This window comes from Gouania willdenowi, chromosome 24 (assembly GCF_900634775.1).
Source record: "Gouania willdenowi chromosome 24, fGouWil2.1, whole genome shotgun sequence".
Lineage (NCBI taxonomy): Eukaryota > Metazoa > Chordata > Actinopteri > Blenniiformes > Gobiesocidae > Gouania > Gouania willdenowi.
In genome coordinates this window covers 14,172,027-14,191,284 of record NC_041066.1, presented here as the reverse complement: position 1 = coordinate 14,191,284, position 19,258 = coordinate 14,172,027, and positions in this window count along the sequence as shown.

Below are 19,258 nucleotides of genomic sequence, written 5' to 3'. Positions count from 1 at the left end.
ATATTTCCCCACCGCCAGGCGGCAGTATTGCACAAAGGTAAAGGTTTTAAGCTCCTCGAGCCATTTTTAAACGCAACACCTTATCTCTTAAAAAGACACCGAGTTCTTTCTCGGTTTTTCTTGCATGTTGCTCGATTTTCATTCAATAAAACCCAGAATATACAAGCAATTCAAAGGAATTATCTGTACAGTATTTGTTGTGGTTGAGGATTCTTGGGAGGCTTTACAAAATAGGTCAACCTGCTAAAGCTTATTACACTACATTTACATTTACACACCCTCAATCCAACAAATGATATCTTAAGGGTAGCACAATGCGGTTTTTCTAAAGGTGTGTGGAAAGCTATGTGCTGGTTATCATGTGCTGCTCAGCTCTGCAGTTGTCATGTTTTTTTTTTTTTTTGTTTTTTTTTCCTTTTTTTTTTTTTCTTCCTCCAGGAAATCCATAGACATTACATTTCTCTGAATGAATTCTGCAAGCCAGCAATCTGCCCTGATCCGGTGACTCATGCTGCTCAGTGAACACTACAACTCTGACCTGGAACATAGTGTTTACCTGGCATTTATCCCATTACTCCTGTGTCATAGATAACAAGCCTACTTCTTCTTTTGCTACTCTTTCCATTATACATCTGTCATTTCCTTCCATTTATTTATACTTGCATGTGTGACCTGTAACCAGTGGTGGACTGGGACCCGAATCCAGCCCTGGCATTTTCTGTCCAGACCAGTCCACTACATTATCAGAGGACACCATGTAGAAGCCATTATTAAGTAAGTAATGCTCAACATGTGGCTCTTTATTTTTATTCCCCCAAAGAATCTTAAAAGGAGGAAACTTGAACCCTTTTTTTATCTATTTCCTTTGGCCATTTCGCAAACATCCTTTGTCCCATTTTTGCCCGTTTTCAAAAAGTTCGGACACTTTTTTCAAGCATTAGCTTCCTTTTGCCAATAAATACCCATTGTTTTCCTATTTTTTGTCCGATTTTGCCAGTTCTTTTTGACACTTTTATCCAATTTTTCTCCTTTCTTTAGTGTTTGGCTACTTTTTATCCAAATAGACTAACTTTTGCCCAATTAATACCATCTGTTTCCTTTTTACCCTACATTTTGCCTCTTTTTGTTCCACATTTTTGCCCTTTTTCACTATTGTTTACCACATTTTGCTCATTTAAGCTGCCCTTTGCCATCACATACCACCTGGTTCCTCTTTATTTTGCCCATCTTTGGCCCCTCTTGATTGCTTTTGGCCCATTTTAGTAACTTTTCACTCTTTTCTTGCAACATTTTTGCCAGCTGTTAATATGTATACTTCCACTCGCTCATCAAAAAAAAAAAAAAAGGCAGCAGACATACCGGCCCACCGGGACGATTCCCGGTATGCCAGATGGCCTGTCCACCCCTGCCTGTAACAAACTGTAACCTCAAGGTAATTTAATCATTTGCTTTGTGTTTATTGAAGTGTTTCTCTAGAAATGAATATCATTTTAGAAACTTGTCATCATTTTATGCATCATTAACCAGTAAAATACACTTCTGTGTTATTTGTAGACCCACAGGAAGTCAGGTAAATCAAGAACTTCCTCTTGTTGTGCTCGATTGTCATCAGGGCCACCAGGCCTTCCAGCAACAAACTAAAATCCCACAGATCCCTCATCGGGTTGTCAATGACAACGGTGAGGTGTGAGTGCTGATGAAAAGTGGAGGGCAGAGCAAAAAAGAAAGAAAGAAGAAGAAATAGAGAAACAGCCCAAACACGGAGTTGTGTCTCTGTGCCGTGTTTGCTCTCCTACAGGTTGACTCCTCCACACAACCAAAAATATCAACACTGACATTCCAGCACTCACAAACACAGCAGAGTGCATACCAAGTGAGAGGAAAAAGCAATAAAACCAAGCTAAAAAAAAAAGATGTATTGTAGTACAGTGGTTTGGTTGTGACGGTTGTTCGCTAGCTTTAGTTTTTGAGCTGCATTGCAAAAAAGCACTTTCATTTGGATGCTTAACGTGTGAGTGTGTCTGGTGGTGTCCTCACAGGACCCCTCTGCAGCTCCTTAACACGCTGGACTCATAATTCCAGCAGATGAAGTGAAGCAGTGATGATAAACACTTAAAAACTACATTGAAATGTGAACGGGGTGGTCCAAGAATAACCTCAGAGTTCTTAAGTATTTTGTAAGTATTTCAACTTGTTAGTAGGCAAGAATATTTAATGCAGGAAAGCATGAGATTGGAGGATCAGTGGCTCTTTCAGGTCATGTCAAGGCCAAGGTTGCTCTGTATAGTAATACACAGCCAAGTTAGTCTTTTGGCTTTGGAACTCTATTTTAACTCTATTCCATTTTATTGCTTTTTAAAATCCGTCTAAATGCCACATTGGATTGTGCTGCTCCGGAAACTTTGTGGAAAATCCTGTCAGACACATCAAAATACAAGAAGCCCATAATCAACAAGAAATGAAAAAAAAAAAAAAAAAAAAAAATCCACATCGTAAAAGCCTCTTTCCATGCTACATGGAGGAAATAGAGTTTTCACAAGTTTTATGCTTTAGAACTAAATCCTAACAAAGATCAGCCATTTGTTGTTTATGTCTTCCAATCAGAGTCATAGGGAGCTGGAACCTATAGCACAAATACTGTTACTTGATTGAAATGATACTCAAGGACAAGTAAGTCATACATAAAATACTCAAGTACAATTAAAGAGTAGTTCAGTTAAATCAGAATCAGTCTTACTGCAAAATAGAGTTTTTAGACAATACAAAGAACAATACTTGGTTACTAGTTACTTTCACCCCCCCCCCCCCCCCCCCCCCCCCCCGTGTTTATTTTTGGTAATAAATATTGCCATGGTTCCCTTACATTAGTAAACATCTGATGTTTAAACTTAAAAAGGAAGACAAAATGTTGCACAATTGGATCTTAATGTATTTTCCGCAAAGGCATCTGGATAAAATAAAAGGTTTGACAAAACGCACAAGTCTTTTTAAAAATAAATGAACACCAATAAGTTCAATTTAATATACATAAAAAAAAAAATTCTCAGGCTCTAAGTATTGCCAAATTCATGAACTTTCAATGCTGTTGTGGCGCAGTCCATTACGTTTAATCTGGTTGGTCGGCTATGATGTGATGCATTGGATTGTTGTCTGGTCATTTCATTTTTATTATGTTTATTATGTTCTCCATTTCAGGGTGAAAGGCAGGTTAGATCTAGCTCAGTTTACTAGACTATCACAAGGTTAAAATTGCATAAACAAATATGTTCATATTTCAAATGAACCTGCAGCTTAATTTCAATTGAATTCATCTTTATTTATATGGTGCAAATTACAACAATAGTCATCTCGAAGCGCTATCAAAATTAAAAATTCTAAAGAAGAAATAAAAAACACAACAAATCCACATGAACATTACATTACATGTTGTATATATGTAGCTGTGGTTCATTGGAGTCCCCCAAAGGTGTCATCCCCTGCTATAGAGGTTGGGGGTTCAATCCCAGTGCTGTATACTGTACGTCTATGTGTCCAAATGTCTTTGGGCAAGACACTGAATCCTTAGTTGCTCCCAATGGTCGACTAGAACTTTGCATGGCAGCTTTGTCGCATTTACCATGACATTTGACTTTATTTTGGTGCAACTTCAGTAAATGCTCTAGTTTACATGTCATTACATTACATAAACAGTGCATTAACAGGGCTAAATGGCTATAGAATGTGGACACGTTTAAAACTTCTCCCTGCGGTGCATTTTACACAAACAGCATCTCCTGATTCTGAACGAGTCAAACGTGCTGCAAAAATAACCAGCGAATGCTATCTGCGCTAGCCACTCTTGAATAGACTCAATTTCAACAAACAGAGATGCTTTTCTTCGGTTGCCCACCTAGTTGGAAAAAAAAAATGCTTTCCTTTCATTGATGAGAAGATATACAGCTTTCAGAGATGAAATTACTTTCCAAATGGTCTCTGACTCACCGTTTCTATTCCCAGTGCTTTGTTGCTCCTCACCCCGTCCCTCCCACCTTCCCTCCCATTCCTCTCCCCGCACCCTTCACCCTCCATTCTCCACCTTCACTTGTCCTTGCAAATGTTCTTTCTATTGTAACTGTATACAGCACTTATCACTTCAGACAGCAGACAAACCAGCTCAGGGACAACTGCCCACTCACACATAAATAGACTATTTGGCCAAGCTTTCCAATCACCTCACCAACCAAGCCTGTGTGGGTGCTGGTGGACATTGTGTGGCTCGCACCAAAATAGATCTTCACGGCTGTATGTGCGAGGGTGCAAGAGAACATGTCTACACAGGGAGAGAAAAGCATTGTTGAGTCAATGAAAGTTAACAACAATGACTCACAAAGTCTATCTCTCTCAGGATGTGTGATTTTATCATTAATGTGTAGCACACTGAAACAGGTGGTGTCACCTCCGGAGACATTTTTTTTTTTCTTCTTCTTCTTCTCCTTCTTCCCAGAATACAACAGCCTTCCAACTGTGTGGGATAAGACTGTCAGCACATTCCTCGAGAGTTGGATCCCCAGAAGCAACAATTCCTCCTTCCTCTCTTCCCTCCCTTCCTTCCGGCCGCCCTCGTGTCTTCTCCCTCGCTTCCGTTCATTGCATCACTCGTCTGACACACACAAACACACACACACAGGAAATTTGTGCAGCACATCATAGCAAACAAATACACTCGATGCGACAGTTGGCAGAACAACCCTCACTGGTCCTCACACTGGTTTTGTGGCTTTGGTTGGAATTTAATGGTTGGTTGGAGTGGAGGATTCTGGAGGTATTCCAGAGTCTCAATTCTCTCTTTTTCCTACATGTTCCTTCCCGGCCCAAGGTCAGAAATATCTTGTGGTTTAGGTTTGATCTTTCTCCCTTCTTCTGCCTCTTTTCAGTGGTTTTTCTTGCCTGTGTTTGTTAAAGGTTGTATTCACACATACACACACATATATAGTAAGAAGAGGCGTAAAGAGCACTGATACTTGATTAAAATTGTACTCAAGTACAAATACAAGTAAGTCATACATGAAATACACAAGTACAAGTAAAAAGTAGCTCAATGAAATAGTACTCAAAGTAAAAGTTACTAGTTACTTTCACTCACAACATTTATTTTTGTTAATAAATCTTGCCACGGTTCCCATGCATACAGTAAACATCTCATGTATAAACTTAAAAAGGAAGAGACCAAATCTTGCACAATTGGAATTTGATTTATTTACCATAAAAGCATTTGTATAAACTAAAAGTTTTGTCAAAATGTACAATTATTAAAAAAAAAAAAAAAAAAAAAAAGAAACAACACCAATGAATTCAATTAAAGTATATATACATTTATGGACTCTAAAACTGAAAACAATGTTTTTGGCGCATTGCATTACATTTAATCTGATTGGCCGGCTATGATGTGATGCATTTGATTGTTGTCTGGACATTTCATTTTTTGTAGTTTCACAATGTCCGTTGGTCATTTTAAAACCAAAAAATAATAATTTGTAGATAATTCATGTAGAAATGTAACAAATTATTTTACTTCTTTTAAAGCGTACTTAAGTACATCTTAAGTATGTTTAAAAAAATAAATAAAATAACACCAATAAATTCAAATAATTAAATATAAGAAGAAAAAAAATTCTCAGGCTCTAAGTATTACTAACTTTATAAACTTCATGAACTTTCAATGTTGTTTGGGCACAGTCCATTACCCTTAATCTGGTTGGTCGGCTATGATGTGATGCATTTGATTGTTGTCAGGTCATTTTATTTTTATTAATGGTTGGGTGTAGGAATTTAATCAATTACTTTACTTCTTTTAAAACGCACTTAAGTACAAGTAAAATGCCTGGATTAGAAATATACTCCAAAAGGTACAAGTACCCATAAAAGCAACTCAATTACAGTAACGTGAGTACTTATAATCAGTTGCTTTCACCTCTGGTATTCACATAAGGCACAAAAAAAGAGGCACACATTTACTGCTCTAAGCCCGTCTATACAGGAAACACATTGTTGGATCAGTAAAGGCGGATCTATGCAGTCCAAGTGCGCACACACAATCCTTCTCATCATAGGTCAACAGGGATCCCAGCCTGTGGGACGGAAAACAATTGTTTTGTGTTTGTAACGTTCATTTGTCATCTTCGTCAGACACCTTGTTCCTCTTCAGCATGTTTGTTCAATGATGTTGGAGGAAAAAAGAGCTGATCCTAAATGTGTTCCTATAGTGAGTTCAGTGTGCAACTCACTGCCATGTTAACCCGTCAACCTGGGTTCACCTACTGTACTCTCTGAGTTGTGCAACGTGGCCGCGGTCCAGCACTTGTGCAATAGCTGAAGCCTTGGCAGGCTGAAAGAATGTCTGCTCACCCGGTCACCGCTTCCTATCATCCTGTTAATGGAGGAAAACAAGGTCTTGCCCAATACTGAGTCTCTTGCCTGCCTCAACCCGAGCCACACTGACATTTGGTAATGATTTTCTAATAGAGAACATCATCTAGCTTTTCAATAAGTAGAGCTGCTTTCCTGTTTCCGTGAAAGGGGTGACTGGGAGTTTGGAAATCCTTGGTTTCACTTTCTTTTTTTTTTCATGCACCATCTGGTAAAGCAAACCTCACGGCCATAAATCTGACTCAAGCTGGCAAACCAAACTTTGAAGATCAGAAAAAAAGAAAAATGGTTGGACTGTGTTTTCATCTCTTTGCTGTGAGACAAGGGTTCAACTTCCAGGGTGCACACTCCCAAGCTTCATCAGTAAATGTGTTTCCATTACCCTTGGAAATGCGCAAAAATTAAATAGCGTAATAACAACTGGTTATTGAAACACCTGAATTTTGGAAAAACACTCAAATATCGCTAAAAAATTCTTACGCTTTCATGAGATGGAATTTCGTTTGATATTGAAATGTGTCGCAAAAGCACCATTTAAACATTTTTTCCGCAAATGCACATCACAAAACGTGATGTACAAGGTCACATCACCACTTCTCTCTGAGAAAACATGGCTCGGTAAGTGTAATCAGAAGAGGAGACCAAGACATTTCTTAGCATTGTATGTTTAAAGTTATTACTGCCACATTAGATATCAAACAACGCAGGAATACAGAGTTTTATAAGGAGGTTTGGAGCATCCATCTTCCCGCAGCAAATTCTCGCGGTGTGAGATTTCACGGGAGTTACGAGGCACTTGCCCAAAACAACCTTCAATGGAAACATGTTCAAAGCGCAATTATACTTAGTCAACATTTAGAAAATTGCTTTTATTTTGCGAAAATCTGTAATGGAAACCCAGCTTATGACGTTTCTGTGTGGGGTTTGCATGTTCTCCCTGTACTTGTGTGGGAATTCTTTGAAGTCTCTGGTTTTATCTCACCGTCACAATGATATGTACAGTGGGTAAAATAAGTATTTAACCACTCACAATTTTTCTCAGTAAATACACTTCTGAAGGTGCTGTTGACGTGAAGTTTTCACCAGATGTTGGTAAAAGAAAAAAAACCATAGATGTCCATAAATTATGTGTAACATTCAGAGGTGAAAGTAACAGATTACAAGCACTCATGTTACTGTAATTGAGTTGCTTTCATGCTTGTACTTTTTTTGTAAAAATGCCTTTATGAAAAAAGTTTATACATGAGAGGGAACTGTGGCAAGATTTATTAACAAAAATATATGTGGGGGATGAACGTAACAATTAACTTTTCATTTTAGTACTATTTAATTGAGCTACTTTTTACTTGTACTTGAATATCTTATGTATGACTTACTTGTACTTGAACTTGAGTACAATTTCAATAAAGTAACAGTACTTCTACTTGAGTAGGATATATCAGTACTCGTCACACCTCTGGTAATAATGTAAAATGACACAGGGAAAATGTATTAAACACATGAAGAAAGGAAGGTGCAAAAACGAATGGAATGCCAAGACACCAGCTGAAATCAACCAGTAATTAGAAAGCTATCCTGCCCCTAATCAGTGCAAATCCATATCAGCTGGTTCACTCCCATCTGTTGGCCTAGGTGACTCATTAAAAAGGTGTCACGCAAGAAACATCTCATGATAGGTAAAAGCAAAGAGCTCCCTCAAGACCTTAACAACCTTATTGTTGCAGTACTTCTGATGACATTGGTTACAGAAGGATTTCTAAACTTCTGAATGTTCCATTGAGCACTTTGGGGTCATGATCCAGAAGTGGAAAGAACATAGTTTCACCATAAACCGGCCACAACCAGGCACTCCTTGCAAGATTTCTGTACGGTGAGGAGTGAAAAGAATTAAGAGTTGTCCAAGAACCAAGGATCGCTTGTGGAGAGCTTCAGAAAGACCTTGAATTAGCAGCTGCAAGTGTTTCAAAGAAAACAATAAATTATGCACTCAACCGCCATGGCCTGTATGCACGCTCACAACGCAAGACTCCATTGTTGAAGAAAAAGCATGTTAAAGCAAGTTTAAAGACATTTGTGCAAGCCTGGGAATTACAAGGAGAATATAGTCTGGTCAGATGAGGCCAAAATGTAACTCTTTGGATGCCATAGTACCAACCATGTTTGGCATTTCATAAAGACAATAATTCCCAACACACAGCCAAGGAAACAATCAATTGGTTTCAGAGAAAGAAAATAAAGCTGCAAGATAGACCCAGTCAATCACCTAACTTGAATCCAATTGAAAATCTTTGGAAAGAACTAAAGATCAGAGTACATAGAACAGGCCCACGGAACCTTCAAGATTTGAAGACTGTTTGTGTGGAAGAATGAGGCCAAAATCACACCTGAGCAATCCAATCCAGAGCAGTTTTAAAATCGGGCTGTTTAGGGGCCTACTTATGCTTATTCATGAGTGGGCGTGTCTATAGACGCTACCTTCAGCCTCGCTCTTTTACGAGGGGGATCAGTGATCAGCAAAGCAATTTTATTTTGCCATCCACACACTGTTGTTATTGTTTCCGGCCAAAAAACTTCATGGGTGGAGATACCAATGGAGGGGACGGTATTTCTTTTCCCGATTGCGCTTGTGATGTCACAAACTTAGAAAATTTGTAACAGAGCACTTTTCTCTGTGTTGTAAGACTTACACAGATCACAAACAATGAACTGGATGGATTTATTTCACTTTTTATGTGCCGGTGGAACCTCAAATTACCTGTTATATGGGTACAAAAAGACTGCAAAAGTGGATTTTTCATATTATGTCCCCTTTAAGTCATCTGCAGTCTCTAAATTGGCCATTGGAAACAATTTATGTGTATAGTGTGATTGTGATTTTCTGTATGGCATCTTGATGTCATTGTGAATGAAAGTATGTTTTTACTCCTTCCTTAAGATACATACTTAATAACTATTTTGAAGTGCACCTATAGTTTTCCATTGATATTTCTGACAATAAACTAGAGCCTTGCCCTGCATGTTCGCCACCCTGCCTCATTCAATCTGGCTTTGAGCAGAATAAATTACAGTACTGGTTAGGTCCCAAGCTTTAAAAAGGATTGCTGCAACACTGTTTTAGTTGGAGGATTTAACAAGGACGCAGAGAGACTCGGCGGTTAAATAAACCACTGAAATAGTTCTGGTGAAACCCTGCGCACACAGCTCAGCTTTTGCTTATTGACACAACTGCTGAAGACGGGTTGTTTTCCAAATTTGCCATCGGTTGTCAAATAGACAGTGTCAAATTACTTCAGGGTTTCCTCCCAAGAAGTCTGCTATCTATATTGCGTTTATCCGTTTTCTTTGGGAAGCCTCCCAGAAGTGGAGGCGACTACTGACACAAAAATACCTCATGAAGCTTAACCAGACCACAAAGCCTATACTGGCTTAGCTTTAGTTTGCCTGAAGACAAGGACAAAGTTTAACCAGTCTGTTTTTTAACTACTGCCTTTGCAACTTCTTACATTCGATAAAAAAGTCATTTTTAGAAATAAATTTCAGTTCAAAGGGTTTCTCCTGAGGATAAAACATGCGTATATGTTCTATTACTTACAGGATTACCAAGTTCTTGAAGTATGATCCCTAATGCTGACCTATTCCCTTTTGACTCTTTATGGATCACCACAAAATCCCGATAATCCCTAAAAACACAGCTGTGCTTAAGAGCCACCATTATTATTTTGAAATATCCCTTTACTCTTTTTAGGCACCCCTTTAGAAAATGTCCAAAAATGGAGAAACGAGAGGAAAAAGAGCATTGGGGTGGGGGGGGGGGGGGGGTGGGGGGGAGGGAAAGGATCTGACACACTGTTCCAGCAATGAGACCCATGACTGACACATTTACTGTGGAACAAGATAAGTATGTGAACATGTGAGAGGGATACAAATGGAGAGCAATAGTATCTACATGTGTGTATATGTGCGATAGAGAAGCTGAAATATGACCAGAGAGTATCTTTTTGTCAGTTGAGGGAGGTCACGGAAGCAAAGCTCAGTGCACTAATTTAATTTCACTCCAGCTCGGCAGGAATTTTGCAGGGACTCGGAGATCTTGGCAAGACTGCGGTAATTCTTCTGTGCAGACTGCGAGCCTCGTAACAGACACCGATTCATCACTTTTCCCACAATGAGTTCTCATTTGATCTGCTGCCATCAAAACGACCTTCCGTTTGAGACTACTGTCACTGTTTGTCCATATTACAGAGATAACAGAGCCGTCCTCTGTGGTTTGACAGTGTCAGATGAGTTGAGAGCGGATGAAATTGTCGGAGGAGAGAAGAATGATTCATTGTGTAGTTCCATGATTGAATGATCCAGAATTTATTGTGGGCATGATGATGAACTCATCCCCCACCATTAGACCTGCTGGCTTTGGAAATAAATTGCAAGACTGTCACATTGTGCTCAGAGATGTGGCTGTTTTTATCCCTGTTATTCCACACACTTCTTCATAACAATGTTATAAAACGTAGGATATACTGTAGCATTTTCACATGGTTGTGTAGCTCTGACTGTTGGCCAACAGGTTTGAATGCTTTTACTTTTAGGTTCTTTAGATTATGTGGATCAGTCCTGCGGCATATGCCTCTCCAGAAAAACTTTGTGTTCTGGTCTTCCAGTGCCGAATTCAGTCTGTTGGGTTTTTTCTCCAAGTACTTCAGTTCATCCCCACAGTCCAAATGCCTTTTTGTTAGCTTAGACAAAATCTATAAATTGAACCGAATGTGAGTGTCGGATAAAGGACCTTGATCACTAGCATACGATTAATATGTCGATTTCTTTAGCTGACATGACTTCTGCCTGTACCTTGTAAAAAATAGCTTTGTAGTAGTCTCTACCTTTAAGGTAGAGACTACTACAAAGCTATTTTTCACCCATCTCCATTTGTTCTAAGAACCCCAAAAACATAGTATTTGAGGTTTATTTTCCCAAACTCCCCTGTTTTCCAGAGTTTTAGCCTCTGAAAAGTCACTTTCTGAGCAACTCTACACAAACAAGCTGATTTGCGTCCTACTTACGCATAATCATAAGTGGGCGTGTCTATAGACGGGACACTGACTTCCTCCTCCGCGCACGGTGACATGAGGCCAGAGGATGGCCCACCCACCTCTCACCCACTCCGTAGCCGAGCTCATGCTGCTTTATAAACACGAGACAGAGCGTGGGGGCGGGGCGTTCGCCTGTACATACATAAACTGGAGAAAATACGTACATAGCACTGCGTGAAGGACGCTGAAATGCTCACCTTAGTGGGCGTGTCTGTTTACATGTCAATCACGGGAGAGCGCTTCCTGGAGGTGCAGCTTCTCCATCTCAGTGCCTCGTCAAATTCGTCATCAAAGTGGGAACGCATCATCAAAGGAGCAAATCATCCATTTAGGTTAACATGGGCCCTTTAATAGTGTAGAAATGGTGCTTCTTTAAGACCTACAGTAAATACACCCATACAAGTGAAGTCATTTCATTCAAAAACGTAAATGTTTTCACCAGCGTTATTTTTTTAAATATATTTTACCATCAGAAGGATTACGGCAAAAGTGCTTGACAGATTTTGACAAAATTTTAACCAAAGACAGTTTACGCCATTAAAGAGTTCAATATATTTTGGAGGGGATTCAGACCAATACCCTAAATCTCCGTTTGTAATTAACCAGTCTTCATGAAATTTAACAAATTCATGTTCAGGTGAATCCTCAATTACCCCAAGTTTCCATGCCCACGGATTCGATCCGGATTGGATATTTCATTGCAATTTTTCCCCTAAAATTGGTGTGCCCAATACTTTGGACCTACTGTATCATTGTGAATGTGCTTCGACATTTTTTCCAAGCCTTTAAAGGGTGAATGATCATGGTACCATGATCAGGATCACTGATCCAGATAACTGTCAATATTCGGCAAAGAAGTTATTTGGCGCCTGGGGGTGGTTTGTGCTCTCTTTCAATTGCACATTATAAACCCAAACATCCTTTCAGTAAATATCAATCAACTGATTAATAGGTTACTTAGGGCTCGTCTCTGAATCCAAATGAAACATTTTGTCATTTTAAATGGGCAAACACAGGATATAATTAGAGTTGGCATTTCCAGCCTGTGCAGTGGAGTTCTTCTTGCTGCATTGTGACGGGAGTTTAAGGAGTTTGAATGCATCCATCCTTTAGGATCCTATCAGCGAGGGGGGGAGGCAAACCAATTGTAGCAAAGCAGGTGCAGCAAAGATAAATCGGAGAGGATTGTTTTGTGAAAGAGAAATGGCAGAATGGAGGCTTGACCTGCCTTAAGCCTTCAGTGGGCGGCGGTATACACATGTGCACAGTTCAGAATCAGAACAGTATGTCCCATCTTCACCTGAAACTATTCTTAGGGTGTCTTTTAAGTGAATAACAAATTTTTGCTGCAGATGGATGATAATGAATATGCTTTCATGTCTGTCCAAAGTCAGAAACAAATTAATCTAATGGGAATTTGTTCTTTTTTTTTTTAGTGTGCAGGGCTGTTTCAACATTGTACGGTACGCATGAATCAGTGTGAGTGTTGGTACAGCAGTAGCAGAAAGAGTGTAGAGGTCACCTTGACATCGCCACTGCAGTGAAATCAGTAAGTTAGAAAAAAAAGTCAATCTTCTACACGTTAGTCTGCAGGTCTCACATTTAAAAAAAAAAAAAAAAACTATTTTATCTCTGCAGTCATAACCTCACCTCCTTCCTCTGTCTTTATATTGAAACAGGCAGGGAGAGGGACAACTACACAGGTAATGGACAAAACAATCCAGTTTGCCTCATTAGAAGAACATTACATTCCAAGCTGACACGAGATGAGCCCCGGGTTGTCATGGAAACGAAGCTGCATTGTCACTGTCTGTTTCAATGGCTCTCTCTTCTATCTGCCTCTCCACTTTTGCTCCTCATCGGGGACTCTCAGATCTCTGATATATTCACCACCACAGGCTGTGACTCATAGGCGCCGTCTTTTGCATCTGGATTGAAAAAAAAAATCCAGATGATAAGATGTACTCACACATCTGGATAGGCCAGTAGCCAGTACATAAAATGAAATCTGAAAGGCAGCTTGCGTATGTCTACTCAAGAGCTTGACAGATGTGCACCGCACCATGCAGTCCTCATCTCAGGGCGGCTTTTCCAGCATCTGCCTCCCTTTGTGATTCCAAACATTTCCTCTATTGTATGTCAGGTAGATTATATACGCTTTAATCGCTCTTTAGTCTGACCAATCAGCTGATGTGCTTCCTGCTTATCTAGGCCACCAGATGTCAAAATCTGGGTCCTGATGTGTATGCCTGGGCAGCATCCACACTGCCTGGCAGAGAGAGGAGAAGAGTGATGTGAAGGGAAGATTGTTAGAGCAGGGCTGTAAGAGGGCTTTAAGAAAGTCCAGGATTAGACACACACACACACACACTGCTGTGACGTGCGAGGTAGAACAAAGTGATGAGTGACCCACTGCTTCCTCGTCCTCCTGCCATTGCTTACAGCAGTTTCATCAAAGTCTTTCTACAGGCGACTCTTCCTGTGGTTGCCAACACAAGTGCACACACTCTCGTACACACACAGATACACATGTGCTTGTCCTCATTTATCTCTTCTGCCAGCTTGATATGGCTGCCTTATCTCCTCAATCTTCCCCTGACTTAGATGGACACACACACGCAGGCAGAAAAATACTGTGTATGTGCACACAAACTCTCTCACACACACACACACTGGCTCTGTGTTTGAAATCTCATACTAACGTACTATACACTACACAGTCAATGAGTATATACTGTATACTATATACTATTAGTGTGAATACGATGGTGACCGTTCCCACTGAAGTATACTTCCAAGTTCCCCAAGATGCATTTCGAACCTAACCTTGCCTACAGGATGGATTCTCCTGAATCCATCTTGTACTGTTACCGCCTTTGCTTTTCAAATCCGAACCGAAACGGAGGCAGAAGCACCGAAGCAAAACTGCATGCATAGTTGCGGGGAGAGGAACTAGCTAGGCTACTGCTATTAGCATAGCTCCGAATCAAAATAGAAAGATGTTGACGTAGGAGGATGGTTAACGTGCCCAACTCGTGTTGCAAAAACGGCAAAAGTCACTCAACCACATAATAACCGCAGCATTACTATCCAAAAAAAAAGTTTTCACCAGCGGAGCCTTGTTGTTGTTGTAGCAGCGTCTCTGCTGATGACGACATCATTTGTTACCGTGTGATTGGCTAAAACAAATCATGGTGGACAGGCGCTTCGCCCAATCAGCTTCAAGCATTTTGTTCATGTCCCTCCCTGGTTCCGAAAGGATTTGCCAAACACAGACCCAGACCCAGATTGATGTAGAGAACTCGAGTTAGAGGGAGGGCTACACGTCAATCTGGCTCTTTCCAGGTTATTTCGAACCTACAGCGACAAAAACCTGAAACACACTGAGGATAAATATTTGCATTCATTCGCCACCTTTGAAAGTTCTGAAAGCATTTTAAGCAAGAAAGTGACCAAGCAGAATATCAACATGTGATCATTTGATCCATAAAACTCACGGAAAACACATTTCGTGCCGACATTGCTGAGATTTTGGGAGACCCGCCATTGTGCTACTGACAATTGTAAACTTCCGCTTAACTTCAAAACAAGAGCCTTATTTACAAAAGCGTTAAAAATGAACGGAAGACAATGTTTGATTTTTAACTTGAGGCCGGTCCCAGGACAATTTTACGTTCTGCTCGCAATGCATTATGGGGCAGTTGAGTATGACTAGTGTACCCACCGCCGTACACACATTTTGACATCAGACAGTCACTGTCTAGATATTGACTGGGATTCCTTTTGTTCTTTTTTCAGATAATGTTCACAATTTTTAAAGTATTCAAGTATTGTGTGTCACACGAATTTGAAGTATTTCAAAGATCCAACACAAATAATGGGTGTCTTAAAAAATAAAATGCAGCACATCAGGTACATCGTTGTACAGCTGACTTATACAGTATGTGAGGTAAATATTTAGGTTGTGTAATTTTTACGTTCCTTTCAAGAATTTAACCACTTTAGTTGCATGGGTGTAAGTTAAACAGAAAGTAAGAAAAATCCTAGTTAGAACGAATAGTTATATTTAACTTGTTTTTTGTCCTGAAAATATTTAGCACAACATATTTGATTTTCTTTAGGAACTCATAATATGTTAAGATTTCATTTATTCAGACCACTTTATAAACAGAAAATGTACTTTGATCTCCTGACATGTTTCGACTGTCAACTGCCAGTCTTCTTCAGAGGCGTCTGCTGATTGCTCTGATGTTTTATTGACTTTTGCGTAATAATAATTCCAGCAAGTTCATTTTGTCTTTTCTTTGAATAATATGTTAAGGTTTCATTTATTACATATCTATCTATCTATCTATCTATCTATCTATCTATCTATCTATCTATCTATCTATCTATCTATCTATCTATCTATCTATCTATCATGTAACAAAGGTCTGCGTGTGTGTGTGTGTTTGTGGAGCAAATTTTTCCTCGACACAGTGTTTGTTCGACCTGAAACTTTATGAACAGCTTGCACATAGCCCGAGTGTGTGCACGCGTCATTTTGGACCTTTTTGGACATATTGTTCTACCTTCAGTGTCCTTGTTTAATATAAAAAGTATTGTTCAACACGTTTACATTATTAACATGATTATTATTAACCTAGATGTCTTCATTGGGGCTGCAAAACTACGCTCATTAATATGCACATTATGACAAACTGGAATGAATTTGACCTTGACCTTGACCGAACAAGTAAGGGCCATTTTTTTTTTTCTTCTTTTTTTTTTCCATCCTGCTACTCCCTCCTTTCACATCAATCAGTATCCATCTTCCAGTGCATTAAATGAAGTAATGAGCTGTGAAACTAGCTGTTAAGAGCAACTGATTGCAAAGTGTGTGGTTGCCTGTGCAACAGAACAGCATGTCGCATGTGAAGGTTTCCTATTTGCAGCCAAAACTGCAAATCAAACACCAGTTAACAAGAAAGTCGGGGAGCGTCGTACAATCCTCTCTGGAGCCTTGAGCTCAGCGGTGCATAGCTGATGAGTTTCCTGCGTAGCCAGCCAGCCGCTCCCTGGCAGACCAGCTTGTGTATGACTCATCACACCGAGCATGTGATCGCTCTCTCTTAATGCACGCACACATCCACATGTAGTCACATTTATCTGCCAGGGGCTTCCCTTCCCGACAGGGACGTGCACGTAAAAAGAACATCACTGATACACAGGGAAATCCTTTGTGCTTTTGCGTGGGCATTAGCAGGGTTCCTTCTTCTATCCTTTTTGAAAACAGTTGCATTAATGGCAGAATGAGGGTATATTTGTGAATGGGAATGTGCTGATTTTATTTGAGGCCAATGTTTGATGAGGGATGAGTCATTTGTAAGGAGAAATCAGGTAAGACTAACAGGTGGTGATTCACAGAATGCTCAGCAACGTTTTTTGTGTTATGCACATTCTAGTTTTATACTGTAAATTTGGAAAGTCGGTCATCTGGGTCAGTTGGGACATTTCTGCCTAGCAACCAGGGTTAGGATCGATTATTTTTTTCAATTGCAATTTCGTCTTCAATTATCCCTGATCAATTACAACTCAGTTATTACAATTAATTAATTACAATCATTATTTTCCCCCTGAAAGTCAATTACAATGAAGTTCTCAATTATTAAAGTTCAATCACAATGAATCATAATTACCGAGCCTGAAATAAATAACCACATAAAACTCAACTTCCTCTTGTGTTAGCTTTCTGTTAGCATCTCTTATGATAACGGATCAGGCCCATGTCTTAAATTAACTGTATAATATACCAACAAAAGAACCTATCATCCAATTAATTTTTCATCTCTTGGTTACCTTGTTTGGCTTCCTTATCCATGAAAATATAGGTATTAATATTTTTGGTGTGGGCGTTCAAGCTTTTTTTCTGTCAGGATACACATCGATTTCAATTATTTTTTATTTTTTTTGATCAAGGGATTTTCAAGACAACTGATAGGTTGTGGGAAAACTTTATATAAAACATATTTTAATGATTGTTGACTACATAATATGATATGTGTAAGCCATAGAACTGTATGTAACATGGTTCCCCAGTTTTACGTCTAATTAAATTGTATTTGAGAGTTTTTATAGAATTTCCATGCCAAATACAATTACAAAGTCAATTATCTAAATTCAATTATGATTACAACAGCAATAGATTTTTTTTCCAATTAGAATTACAGTTATAATTAAATCGTAATTTTAATTAATCATCAATCACGCAATTACAATTCTAATTGACCCCAACCCTGCTAGCAACGCCAGTCGCCATATATTGACTCTTGTTGTAACAGAAAAGGTTTCACCCATACCAAAGAGCTGTTTTGTATTTGGTTGTTCGTCCAATGTAAAAAAATACAGATACAATTTTTTTATATCATCCCAAAAGAAAAGGAACAAAGAAAACGTTGGTTTTCCTTCGTAGGACGGTCAAAAATGCTGCAGTCTGTGAGGGTGGAAATGGGTAAAAACTGGTTTCCAAAAATGTGCCATTCCTACATGTTCTCTCTTCATTTCATTAAGATCTGAAATGAGGATTTTAGGAGTATCTCTGTGGATTTAGTTTTCATTCTAGATGGCAATATGTTATGTATTTACAGTATATCCGTTGTAGCTCTGTTATAAACTATGATTAATGGCGTGTGAGGATTTTACTGCATGATAATTCATAAAATGTGCTTTATCAGGCAAAGTTGGCATGAATATTTTGATGGAAATAAAAGTAAAAAAAATACTTTGAAATTCCATATAGACTTTAATATAACTGACAGCAATAATAATTGAATAGATTTCGAGTTATTTTAAAGATTCAGTCGAACCATACTTCACTCCTGTATTGAAATAAAGTTGTTTTTTGTCATCGTATACAAAAAGGAGGCGGACGAGTTATTTCCCCCCATTTTAAGATGTTGCCGCTTTTATTTACGACCGCTAACGTCAATTGTGACGTACGCCCGACTTCCCGAATGTGCTGCCTGCACATGAAATATACATGATTTAAGTAATACAAGATGTAATTTCATCCATTTATTTATTTAATCCTCAGCAGGAACAAATGAAAAATGTAAATACATGTCACACTTTAATTTGCATCTGTGTTAGTGTGCGCGTGTGTGTTCATGCATACGAAGTGTGTCATATGGCTGAGCATGCAATGCTTAGAGCTGTTTTTGTTTATCTCTGTGCAGAGTGGCGAGAACCGGTATATGCATAAATCAAAGGACCGCCACGGGGAATTGTTGACTCCATTAATCCAATATATAGAAAAATATTCCCCAGTCCACATCACACACCCTCACGACACAAACGCATGCTCCTTTGAGCGCACTAAAGCACTACCAGGGGCGTAACGCAGCATGGTAAAAGCATCTTCTCCCATTCAATATAAAACATGTCTGCAAATGTTTACAGAAACTGATTTAGGAGCTCAAAATACATATGTTTACAACCAATTACATCGTCATTGTAAATCTGAAGCAGCACAGTGGCATAGTTCTTGTTTTTTTGCCTATATATAGCAAGAAAGCATGGGTTTGATTCCCATAAGAAATCCATTTTGTCCTATGGGAAAATTTAAGACTCTAATTAACCTATATGTTAATCACAGGCGAACTAGAACCAGGATCCTTTTTTTTCTTTAATAAATGTAAAAAAAAAGAACTATAAAGGCACATTCGGGATAATGGAAGGATAATGTTCCTGTATTATTCCATCTACAGCAGATGTTTGTTTTTTAAACT